We start from the raw sequence: 12,518 nt of genomic DNA on the forward strand, positions 1-12,518 counted from the left end.
TTGAGAACAGCATGGTGAGTATGTTTGCAGACATGCAGGCTTATACAATCTGTCTCGAAGTGCAGGAGCAGACTAGGGCATCTCTTCTAGCTGCATTTCCTATTTCTGACACCTGCTCCTCAAGCTAGCTGTTTGGGCAACTTGGGCTCAATTGCTGGAGGAGATGGCCAGCTGCACAGCTCTCCTAGTCCCAGCACTGGCCTTGTCCTGGAGTTTCCTTGCTTTCTGCAAAGCTTTGTAGTGGTTTGGCTGTTCATCAGTTGAATCTGGCTTTGCTGGGATGGTTCCCTACCTCTTTCATAGAATCATAAGGTTGGAAAAGATCTCTGAGATCATCAAGTCCAACTGTCAACCCAACACCACCATGCCCACTAAACCATGTCCTGAAGTGCCACATCTACATGGTTTTTAAACACCTGCAGGGATGGTGACTCCACCACTTTCCTGGGCTGCCTGTTTGGATGTCTGACCGCTCTTTCAGTAAAGAAATTTTTCTTAATGTCCAATCTAAACTTCCCCTGGCACAACTTGAGGCCATTTCCTCTTGTCCTATCACTTGTTACTTGGGAGAAGAGACTGACCTCCACCTCACTACAACCTCCTTTCAGGTAGCTGTAGAGAGCGATCAGGTCTCCCCTCAGCCCTCCTCCAGACTAAGCAACCCCAGTTCCCTCAGCCGCTCCTCATAGGACCTGTTCTCCAGACACTTCACCATCTTTGTTGCCCTTCTCTGGACACGCTCCAGCACCTCAATGTCTCTCTTGCAGTGAGGGGCCCAAAACTGCACACGGTATTTGAGGTGTGGCTTTCCAGCCACTCACCCCCAAGCCTGTAGCGCTGCGTGGGGTTGTTTTGACCCAAGTGCAGGACCTGGCACTTGGCCTTGTTAAACCTCATACAATTGACCTCTTTCTCTCCAACCAAAGTGAGACTAGGCTTTTGCTCTTTGTACCAGCTGTGTAAGTGAGCACCCAAAATCCCCTGCTTGATCCTATCCCCTTGCCCAGGCTGACTTCAAGGAGACCAAATTCACAAGGACCACATGCATGAGACAAGGTCTTTAGAGGGCAACAGCTCCTCAATCATACACTCGTCAAGACTTTTACAGAATTTTGACCTAAATAAATAACTTTCTCAGACCAGTTTTCTTCTCTGATTTCCAGCACCTGGTTTCTGAGGTGCAGTTCCTGTCCATTAGCTCAGCTCCTTCCCTGGCACAGACTGCAGGATCTCAGCTGGTAGCACAGGTGAAATAACCCAGCACCTCAGATGGACACCAATTCAGGCAGTATTTTAGTTTTTAAAGTGCAGTATAGAGCATTTCAAGGGTTTTGCTCTTCTATGAGAGCTGTTTGCCTGTTTCTGAGTGGAAACCTGATCCAAGTGCTCTTGCAAAGCCTTGTGCTATTTTCTTCAATAGCTCAGTGGTTAAGTTCCTTGACAGTATCTTTTAGACAAACTGCCTGGTAATCACAACTAGAGTAAGTGAAAAAGCCAGTTTATCTTCAAATGCAATAATTATATGTGGAAGAAAAATAACTCAGCATGTTGCTGTGCTGTATCTTGCCCTGCCTAAGGAGAACAGGCAGCAGAATGACCTGGAGGATGGGGTGCTGCTGTACTGGGGAGGAGGGCCGGTTTTCCTCTTGAAATCCAGCCTTTGGCTTTGCCACTGGATTTTAGCTTATGATGGGGGAAAAAGGGGAAATTCAGGATCATTTGTCATTTCTAATGTGAAGGGGAACAAAATGATCTGGGATCACTGATCACATATCTATCTTGGAGCACCTACAATGGGTTGTGTTTAGGGAAATCTGTCTAACTTTAAAAGAAAAAAGAATTTCTAGGCCTAAACTTTAAACCTCCTTGAACAATATTTGTCCTGAAAAATAACCCGCAGAAGGATTTCTTTCCTTTAGGGAAAGACACATCACAGTGCTGTTGTAGCCAGGAGTAAATTAATTCATTGCTTCTAGTGCAGGTATGTAGCCATCATCCACTCCTTGCATGGCTCCAGCGGGTGTGTTTGCTCAGCTACATGTCTTTTGCTCACTGTGATGTAAGTTTGTCTCTCATCTTAAAAGCCAAAGGCTGGGGACTTCTGGCAGGTGGTGGAACACAGAGAAATGGAGGGTTGGTGCAACACTCTTGGGAAAGGATCAGGGTGACCAGGTGGGATCTCCCCTTGTTGTCTCTCTCTGCATGGAAGCAGTTTCTCTGCTGCTGGTGGATGGCCTGAGTGGATGTACGGAACCTTGCCCTGGGGCTCCCTTTCAGGTCCCTGGTCACCAAGGACTTTGCTGGGGTCACAGCATGAGCCCAGTCGCAGCCCTGGCTCTTGCCACCCACTCCCTGGTGCCCAGAACCCCACAGTGCTACAGCGCTGGCCTTGGGAACCGCCTTGCTGCATGTAACAAATATGGGCTGTAGGGAGAAATGACAACATCTTTAACAACCCTGGAGAGATGTGGGTCGTGCCTACGACTTGAATGTTTACTTGATGAAGAATGAATTGATGCAGTCCCCTGTGCCCCCTCGCAGCCCTTGGGAACCACTTGTGAAATGAATAGCAATTGTTCTCTGCTCAATTAGTCATATATAAGTGAATGCCTCATGGTGGCCATCCCCAGAATGGTGCATAATTGATGCATTTCACCGATGGTTACACCAGAAGGATCTCACTTTCTTTGCATGGCAAAGGATGGGGAAAAGATATGATGATGGCTAAGTTGTCCTCTGCCTCTTGAGAGGAAGCGTGCTGTTGCTGTATGGAATACTATTGAGCAAAGCATGGTGCTCTCGAAACATACTGAGCTTATTAGAAGTGCATGTTGACTCTGGGACTTCAGTCTGACTGCGTGGCAAAACAGTTAGGCCAACGAATATGTGATAATGTTTTTTATAAATGTGATAATTAGATAAAAGAAGGGGGAGTTGGAGTTTAGACTCGAAGACACTAATTAAATTCACATTGACAAATCAACATATTGGTCTCATATGGATTAAAGCAGCCCTGAAATGCTGCTTTTGTTTACATTACACTAATTAAATTCACACGTTTTGCCAATCCACAACCGTTACCTTGAAATGCAGAAGGCTCAATCTAAAGCTTCAAAATGCACGTCGGTGAACGTGCTGAAGTCAGAGCATTTCTGCAGAGTAAATAGACAGGAATTTTAAAAAATTTGGGGGCTAATGTTTGTGGAATTTTTATACCCTCGCAACCAAATGCTGTCAGAATGATGCATGCTTTTACTTAAATGCTGAGTGCTTAACTGCAGTTTTAAATTATGCTCAGTGATGAGGTAATAAAGTATTTCAGTAAATATGTCTCAGAGGAGAACTTGGGAAGGAAAAAACACATATATTCCCAGTAGCCAGTCTGTTCAGGTCAGTATTTAAAAACTGTAGGTCACAAGTCAGAGAATTATGGCCTGCTGCTGGCAATATTTTTGAAAGTTAGGACTTCATAAATATATCAATTACTTGATGCGGGGCTGCCCCACAGCAGCTGCCACTGAGCAAAAGCTGGGGGATAGGAGTTTCAAAAAATGAAGCTAATATTTGTGCGCAGCAGTGAGTTTCTGTTGGGTTAATTCTTAAAAAACTGAGTTCGTTGATGTGCATGTTGCCCAGAAATGGGAGAGGTGGTGTCAAACTGGGTGCACACTGTGTTGAGCTGCTGAGAACCCTGGCAGGTAAGTGCCTTGGGAAGGTGCTTTTTAGGGTTGCAGGCTGCCTTTCCAGCCTCCGCTGGCTGGAGAGGGGCCCAGCAGCATTGCAGGGCTGTGTTTTGTGCTGTACAGTCTGGACAAAGCCTGTCTTTCATCTTTAAGAACAAAAACCCTAATGCAAGTGTTACTGTCTCATCTCCAAAGCCTTAGGTGTGAGCCCCGCCCCCCCCCCCGCCCCCCCCCCCCCCCCCCGCAATAATCCTGAGTCATCACCACGTAGTCATTAGCGAATATTCTGTTTTCTGTCAGTAAACACAATTGGAACACTTATCAGTTAAGCTTCTTAAGATTCATAGCTGATGAGGGAGCAATTAGGACAGGATTTTAATGAATACACATAAACTGGGGGGTTCCCGTTGGGAGAAAGCAGAGGTTGGAGCTGGGTCTAGAAAAGTATTCAGACACATGGCAGTAAAATGCACTTAAACAGGAACTCTTTACTTCGGGGCTAATTTAATCTTTGCCACATTATCTGTTTAAAATCTGACTGTCAAACGGGCAGCTGGCCCTGTAGCTGAGGAAAGGGGAGGAGGCTTCTGCTGCAACTGGTGCTGCACTACCACAATAATTTACTATATTTCCTTGGTTAGAGGAACACTTTTTGTCTGTGTTCCTCCCAGAAGGTTTGATAGTTGCAGGGTTTGTTCACTAGTACAGGGAGAGATTTGGGGCTTTATTTTAATACAGACTGCACTTTGAATGGAAGTGTTTCCGGCTGCAGGTGGAAGGTGTGTCTGTGTGGGACAAAGGGCGAGGGCTCTGTGAGGAGCAGGGGGGCTATGAGGGGTGGCAGCACTTTTCAGCTGTGTTTTTTTTTGTCTCTGCTGTGGTCTTTGGTTTGGTTTTGGTATGGGTGGGGGTTTTTGGTTTTGTTTGTTTTGTGGGTTTTTTTTTTTTTTTTAATTTTAAATCAAAGCACCGAGATGCTGGTGGATGAACAGTGCTATATAAATGCAAGCTTCATTCACTTCTGTCTGCTGTCAGCTGGGGCGCAGGTGAATCGCAGTTCTCAGGCTCTGGAGTGATATGCTTGCATGGGGATGAATGATCACCCATGGGGGCTAAATCAGCACCTTTGGGGCTCTGCTCTCCCTGGTTTAAGCAGCCATGAGGGTAGTTGGGTAAGGGCTCATGCTGAGGGATGGCACCGTGCCCCTGCAGCCCTCCCAACCCCAGCATGGCTTGTATCCACAGGACTACCTATGGGAGGGAAAGGGGATGGTGTGGTGGCTTTCCATGTAGTGACCTTGAAGGTGCATTGGAGTCCAACACATAGCAGCTACAGATCCTTGTCATTTTCATACTCCTTTGCAGATGTTAATTAATTAATCCTGCCTAATTTGAGCTGTTTGTCAGTGACTTGCACTTGATGATCACCAGCCGTGTTGAGGAATGGTTACATGGGTAAAGTGGCAGCCAGTAGTGGTGAGGGCTGGTTGCTGGGAATTGTCTGACAGCAGTCATTGGTTGTGGGGAAAATGTTGGCCTGTGGCAACATAGAGTTTCTGTCACCCACCTTCACCCAAGGTGGGATTTCTAGATTGCTCCTGCCCTGCAGTTGGGGTGTTTGCGCTGGTGCAGAGGCTCTGGCTTGCAGGGTGCCTGGCAGGGAGGTGGCATTGGGTCCCCAAGTTGGACCCAGCAGGGGACAGTCCCTGTGCATGGCTCTTGCTTTTCTTGGGTGGGGGAAAGTTTGTTTGAGTGCTGAAAGCTCCTTAAAGCCTACGGCTTTGTCTCAACGCACCACGGGAGTTGCTGCTGCTGAAGCTGCAGTTCTTGCTTAGCTCTGCTGGTGACAGTGTCGCCTGAGTAAAAACCCACTGCAGCTCTCAAGGGTGGCGAAATGCTGAGTGCCTCTGTCCCAGCCCTACTGGGATGTGGGGATCCACACGCTGGCTGCAGCCCTGGGACATGCGTGGCTGTGGACAGATGAATGGCAAGGGTAGGTGCCTGGGCTGTGGGGGTAGGAGAGGAGGTTGAGTTGGGATGGGAGAACGAGGGATAAAGTGTAGGAGGCTCAGCTGAGTTTTAGCTAACTATCCAGATGCTGGATTTGCTCAAGCTAGCCAAAGTTCAGGCTTATGCTGCTATGACTGGTTTAAAAATGCCCATTGCCCTGGAGGGTGCTCAGGTCCTTAGCCCATATCCAGTGAGGTCCCCTGGGAGCTGAGTTGGTTCAGACCTCTGATTGCAGGGATTTTTGTGGGGCTGCACCAAACAACCACCCCAAGATGGTCATATGGTCACATGGAAATTGGAGGTGGCAGCTGGCCAAGGCAGCTGCAGACCTGGAGTCATCCAAACTCCAGACAGTACAAATGCATTTTTGGGTTTTCTGTTAGATCACAGCAGGTACAGAGCCCTGCACAAAACAAGATACTCGGGAAGTTGCGGACTGATCCCATGACTTGCTATGCCCACATACCTCAGCTATGTAATTACATCTTGCAAAGGATCTAACAGCTGCCACGTCCCCATCTGTAGCCCGTCTATTCAAGACAGCCTGCTACTGGACAAATGAGCTGTGTTTTTTAGACCAGTGGTGACCAGTGTCCCCAAGAGGAGAAATGCTCCACTGTGTATAAGGTGCATCAGAAAATTGCACAATAAATGAAGCCAAGTGGAAACTTGGATGGGAAGGGATTAGTTGATGAACTAAATAATTGCACACTGCCAGTCTCCCTTTGTGTGAGAATGAGTGCATAATTCAGGTAATAAGCAGAAACCAAGCTTCCCCCCCCTGCCTACTGGTGGGCTGCAGGAGCAGAGGAGTGCTTTGGACTTGGTCTGACCCAGGTGTAAATCAGATTATTGATGTCACTCAGTGCTTCCAGTCCTCTGGAAAATCAACTGCTCTTAATTGTAACCTGTCCCATCCCATGGCAAGTGCCCCCTTCTGCTGATTACCCCCTCATTTTAAAAATAATGAGCACCCACTGTTTGTCCACGAAGATGATCGGAGGGCTGGAGCACCTTCCCTGTGAGGACAGGCTGAGAGTTGGGGTTGTTTAGCCTGGGGAAGAGAAGGCCCCATGGAGACCTTATAGTGACCTTCCAGTGCTTAAAGGGGGCCTGCAGGAAAGGTGGGGAGGGACTCTTCATCAGGGAGGGTAGTGATAGGACAAGGGGTAACAGTTTCAAACTGAAAGAGGGGAGATTTAGGTAAGTGATTAGGAAAAGGTTCTTCACTGTGGGCGTGGTGAGACACTGGAACAGGTTGCCCAGCGAAGCTGTGGCTGCCACCTCCCTGGCAGTGGTCAAGGCCAGGTTGGATGGGGCTTGGGGCAACCTGGTCTAGTGGGAGGTGTCCCTGCCCATGGCAGGGGGTTGGAACTGGATGATCTTTAAGGTCCCTTCCAACCCAAACCATACCATGATTCTGTGATGATGGGCCCTGTTGCACCTCTGACCTCCACTGCTCTTGGTGAAGAGCTTGCAGCCTGCAGGCACCTGGTGGCTGGGATGTCCCCAGGCTGCATGGGTGCCAGAGATGCCACTTACTGCACAAGTGTCTCCTGGTGGAGAGGGGCTGGGCATGCTTGCATGCAAAATTCATTTTTCCTGGGGCTTTTTAGCTGCAATATGGTTCTAAAGATAAGTTTTCACACCCTAAAGGAGCCTGGCAGGTATCTCTGATGTCTTTGGGGGGGCATAGCAATTCTTTTTTTTGGCTTTTTGCAGGCTTCCGATCCCAAAGCTGTCCTTCCTTTTTCAGAACAAGCTATTCTCCAAAAAAAAAAAAAAAAAGACCAACAGAATAATTTGCTTAAGACTCAGACTCACAGCAGCAAGTAAGATATAATTGCACCCTTTGATCTTCAAAGATCTCATCCAGTGTCTGCTGAAGTCAGTGAAAGCCACTCTGTTTGACTTCAATGAACATTCATAATATACAACTCAGAAATATCCTTCCATTTTATCTATACATGTCTGATGCCTCTCCGGTGAAAATAAACTTCAGCGTGTAAGTTTGGGTGTTTTAACATAATTTTATGTGGCATGAAAGTGTTTCATATTTGAACATGAAAGGAATAAAATTTGTTTGCCCAAAAAACCACAACTGCTATTAAAGAAGCGTGTGGCATCAAGCCCAGATCACCTAATAGGAGTTTATGCAACACTCATAGCTGCATCAGCATTGCCGAAACAAGTGCTCAGTTGCTAATGAGCTGCCAGCCAAGCACTGATGCTGCCATCTGAAAACCTTTCTGGTCCTTGGCATCTGCCTGTAAAAGAGATGTATGATATATAAGCCCAGAAAATTATCTTCGTTGTGCAGAATTCATCTGACATGTAGTCCAGTGTTTTAGCCTAGTGTAAAACTGGAACTATCTCTATGTAAATGCACTAAATAATTATCTGAGATTTGCCAGGGGGCGGGGGGGCGGGTTGGTGTTTTCCATCCTCATCTCCATCCCTATATACATCCTCAGCAGCAAATGTTACAGGCTGGTCCGGAGGGGAAGGTTTTAGCAGCAGGAGGAATTTGTAATGGAAATCAAATATTAGTACAAGCAAGATGATATCTTGCCCAAATGAGACTTGATTACATTATTAATCTTGATAGTTATACATGATTTTTTGTGCATGTGATTTGAATATTGGATTAAAAAACCAGGACACGAGTCACTGAGATGACTTGGTTTCTTGGGAAATCCAGGCAAATAGGGAGACTTACCACTGAGCAAAATTTCCATGGGCTCTGGGAAAAGTTTGTAGGATTTCATCCTTCTTGGATGCTGACGGAGGCCTTTCCCTGCAGAAATCCCAGGCCAGAGCTACCCCTTGTACAGGCCACACGCAGATAAGCAGTTCAGTGCGTGCTCAAGCACCCTGGCCACTGAGGGGAACTGAGCCCTCTGTTGCAGTTAAGCACATGCTCGTGCTTTTGAAGAACAGGAATGGTTTTAATGACACTAATGATTACCAGCGTTGTGGCCTCAGTACATTTTCTTCAAACATGTCATCACCTAATGCGACATACCCTTCAGTGCACAGCCATCGCTGTAGTACCTTATCTCTTCTGCTTTCCAGTCTAGCTTCCGTCTTACCCTCTTTTCCTCTACCATTATTGCTTTGTACAGATTTGTACACCCTTCTCTGCTTCATGGTGTTTTTGGTCAGGGGAGCACCAGACTGCATTCCTCCTCCCAGGGTGATGCACCTCATGGGGTAAGTGTTTTGGGAATACGCTCTCACCAACATCAGGCTCTGCAAGCTCAGCCAGGACCCCACCAACAGTGAAACATGGAACATCTCCAGCAGCCAAGAGGGCTGCAAATATGTGTGTATTAAGGATCTGGCAGACTAGATCCCAGACATTTCAAGGACCAAATATCTCACACTTGGAGGTTTAACATCTGATATTTATTTTTTTTCCAAAAAATCCTTTTTATTCCCCTTTTTTTTTATATAGAATAGTTGTAATGGGGGGGGGGGGGGGGGGAGGAAGTCTTGCTGTTTGGTCTTTACATTTACTTTTCAGTGGGATTGCTCTAGTTCTCCCATCTGCTTTTTGAAGGCTGCTTGTAGTGTGTGCATGCAGTTCAAGAACATTGCAGAAAAAAGAACTTCTGTAAAAATCACTGAAACCACACTTTGCAGACTGATTTTTTTTTTTTATTTTTATTTTTTTTTTTTAATTACAGCAGGATAGTTGTTGCTCCTTGAGTCTCCTGGAGTCTGTTAGGAATCTGGTATGAATGCACGAAAAATCCCTAGAGGATCTTTGAAAAGGTAAACACATGTCTGTGTTCAGTGTGTATGAGTACAGTATGATGGAGCATTATCATAGAATAGTTTGGGTTGGAAGGGACATTTAAAGCCCATCTAGTGCAACCGCCTGCAGTAAGCAGGGATGACTTCAACTAGATTACATTGCTCAGAGCCCAGTCCAACCTGACCTTGAATGACTTCAGAGATGGGGCTTCTACCATGTCTCTGGGCAACCTGCTCCAGTGTTTCATCACCTCTCAAATATTCTGCCATTGGAATAGGAATTGCCGGCATTCTAAAGAGACTGAGGTTTTGGACCATACAGAGGGAATAGTGAGTCTTAATCACTATCCTCACCTTTGATTTTTGCTATTTAGGTATCTGCTAACTTAATTTTGTTGTAGCAACGGTATGAACATAGCCATTTCCCTATATGGGATGCGATGCAGCAATGCTTCTGAGTGCTGAGCCTGAGGCTTTCCACAGAACCAAGCTTAAAAAGGTGACTGCAAGCAATTGCTGTGTTTTAAATCCCTGAGAGTTATTCCACTTTTCCTATACTCTTTAAAACCTAAGCCCATGTCGGTGCAGCCCACAGAGGTGCTGGCTCTGACAGCTCCCACCTCTGTGACAGGCACCACACACATGATTTCCCCACCAGAAAGATGCAGGCAGGAGAGAGGATGTAAAAAAGTTCAGAAGATAAAGCAAGCTGGTTAGAAACTGAGCACAGGTGCTATGGGTAGAGGTGGCGTGTGTACAGCTGAGCTGGTTGGATTTGGTGCTTATGGATGGTTGTGTGACTGGTGTATTGCATGAGCGTAGGTCAGAGCAAGGCAAGAGGAGAGAAGAGGATTGAGCAGCAGGCGCAGAGGGAACACTCGGAGAGAGCCTCTGTGGATGGGGTACCTTGCAAAGTTTAGGTAGCAGCACTGGGTGACTTCTGTAAAGCTTACCATTGCCACCATGCACATGAGACTTTCTTATGATGTTAGGAGAAACCTTAGGAGCCAGACACAGCCATGATGAGAGATGGACACTGCGGTGGGCATTGTGCCCATTGGTGTTTCTGGCGTTGCACATTATAATCAGTTCAAGACACAGAAACCTAATCCAGCACTGCAACCGAAGAGTGTAAATGCCACCAAGTTCCCCAGAATGTTTTTGGGCTCGTGACATTAAAGGTTACCTGATACAGCCAGGATCCACTGGACGTAGCTCAGTTTTAATGGTGCAACAGTGACAACCAGTGGCCAGCTGGGCTAATCCGGGGTGAGTGCCATCCCTCCAAACCAGGGCTGGGCACTCTGGGGCTCTCGCTCCCGGAGAGCGCTGGGGTCACACTGGCACAGCCCTGCCCAGGTGGTGGGAAATACCCCACCGGAGAGGCTCCTGAGAGCAGCAGGCTTCAATGTTTCCTTCCATAGGGTCGTAATCCCATGCTGCTACTGGGTGAAATGTCAGCATAGCAGTTTTGGGCTGAATTTCTTATACCAGGTGCTCAACTGCTCTTACACAGTTAGAGGAAAACGTTTGGTGTAAATGGTCACAGAGGGCAGAGCATGCTGTGCCTCAGGAAGAAGGGCTGTGGTTAAGCCTCTGATGCTGCTGATTTACATTTGGAGATGTGCTCATCTCCAAAACCTTTGTTTCCTGTCACATCCTTGCGTGCTGTGAATTGATGTGACCTCATGGTTTATGGTTGAACATCTCATATAAGACTTTGCTTTGTGTACCCAGGAGGCAGGGAAGCAGCAAATGCCTGTTCCTCAAAGGTCTGTTTGTAACCCAGCAGCTCCATCAGCACCCATGAGGTCTGGATCCTGTAGATTTACAGGGTGTGTTGGTGCAGGTGGCCTCTCCCAGGGCATCTGCCTTTTGGGGAGGTGTGGGTCATTGTGGCCAAGTGGGGTCTGCATTGGGAGGCATAATCATCTTGTCCAACGTGTGACCAGCTCTGCTGGCATAACTCCTCTGGAGGATGTCATGGTGTGTTGGCTCTGTGTGCCTGCTTTGTGCTGCCCCTGCCCCAGGGTCCATGAGCAGTACGTCATCCCAAGTGATGTACCCACCAGAGTCTTTGTGCTGGGACATCCCAGAGCAAAGCCTCTGTCTCCAAAAGCTCAGTTTTGACTTGAATCTGAACAGCATAGGCCACCTTTCTGTTTGTGTGACCTATGCTGTTTCTTTGCAGCCTCAATTCACTCTTCGTTTGCTCATTTTGTTTTTCCTTCCCCTCAACCTCAAAGAAGTAATTTAGACCCCAAAGTGCTTGTCTTCCTCTTTGTGTGCAGAGGACTCTGCCATTGGCCAAATGCTTTTATCCTGGGAAAAGCACCGCCTGCCTTCACCTGGGTGCTGCTGCATCCCCCTCGCAATATCCTCAAGGACTTGTTGCGGTGTCTAGCACAACATCTTACTGCAGCCCTTCCCCTCCTGAGAGAAGTTTGGGGCTGTGCAGGAGCTGGTGGGGCTCAAGGTCCTCCTGCTCCACGTTTGCCATCTGTTTTGGGCAGGTCTTGGTCCCTTTCCCAGGGAGATGGCAGCATCCCTCCCTGGGGCCACAGCAGGGCAGGCATGGGGGAGGGCAGCCTTTGCTTTTTCCCTGCACATTTGGCAGTTCAAAGGCGGCTGATCTCCTTGTTGCTGCTCACAAATCAGTAGACGATACAGATGTGCATATCGGGTTATATCACAGAGAAAACCGTGGTTTCGTAAGCAAGTGTTTGAACAGCTCGAGGTATCTAGCAGAGTCACAGGACTGCCAGTAAGTTGCCATTTGCAAGATCTGGATCAATTTTTGAGAATTTGGGACCAAGGTAAGCCCCTTGCAAGCTGGCACACACAGCCCAAGGGTATTGAACCCTCTTGTGCGGCAGCTGGTTCTGAACCAAGCTGCCCTGTGGGCATCTGTGATGCCCCTGAGACACCAGGAACCACTTTGGACTCTCAGCAGGCAAATTTTGCTGAAATCCAAAAAACTCTGGGAAAAACTCTTTGGTCTTTCTTGGCCCAATGCAAATGTGTTGTGTGTCTCAGTTTGGGGTTTCTTGGGTGAGTTGCAGCTCC

The sequence above is a fragment of the Leptosomus discolor genome, chromosome 9 (genome assembly GCF_034619465.1).
Source record: "Leptosomus discolor isolate bLepDis1 chromosome 9, bLepDis1.hap2, whole genome shotgun sequence".
Lineage (NCBI taxonomy): Eukaryota > Metazoa > Chordata > Aves > Leptosomiformes > Leptosomidae > Leptosomus > Leptosomus discolor.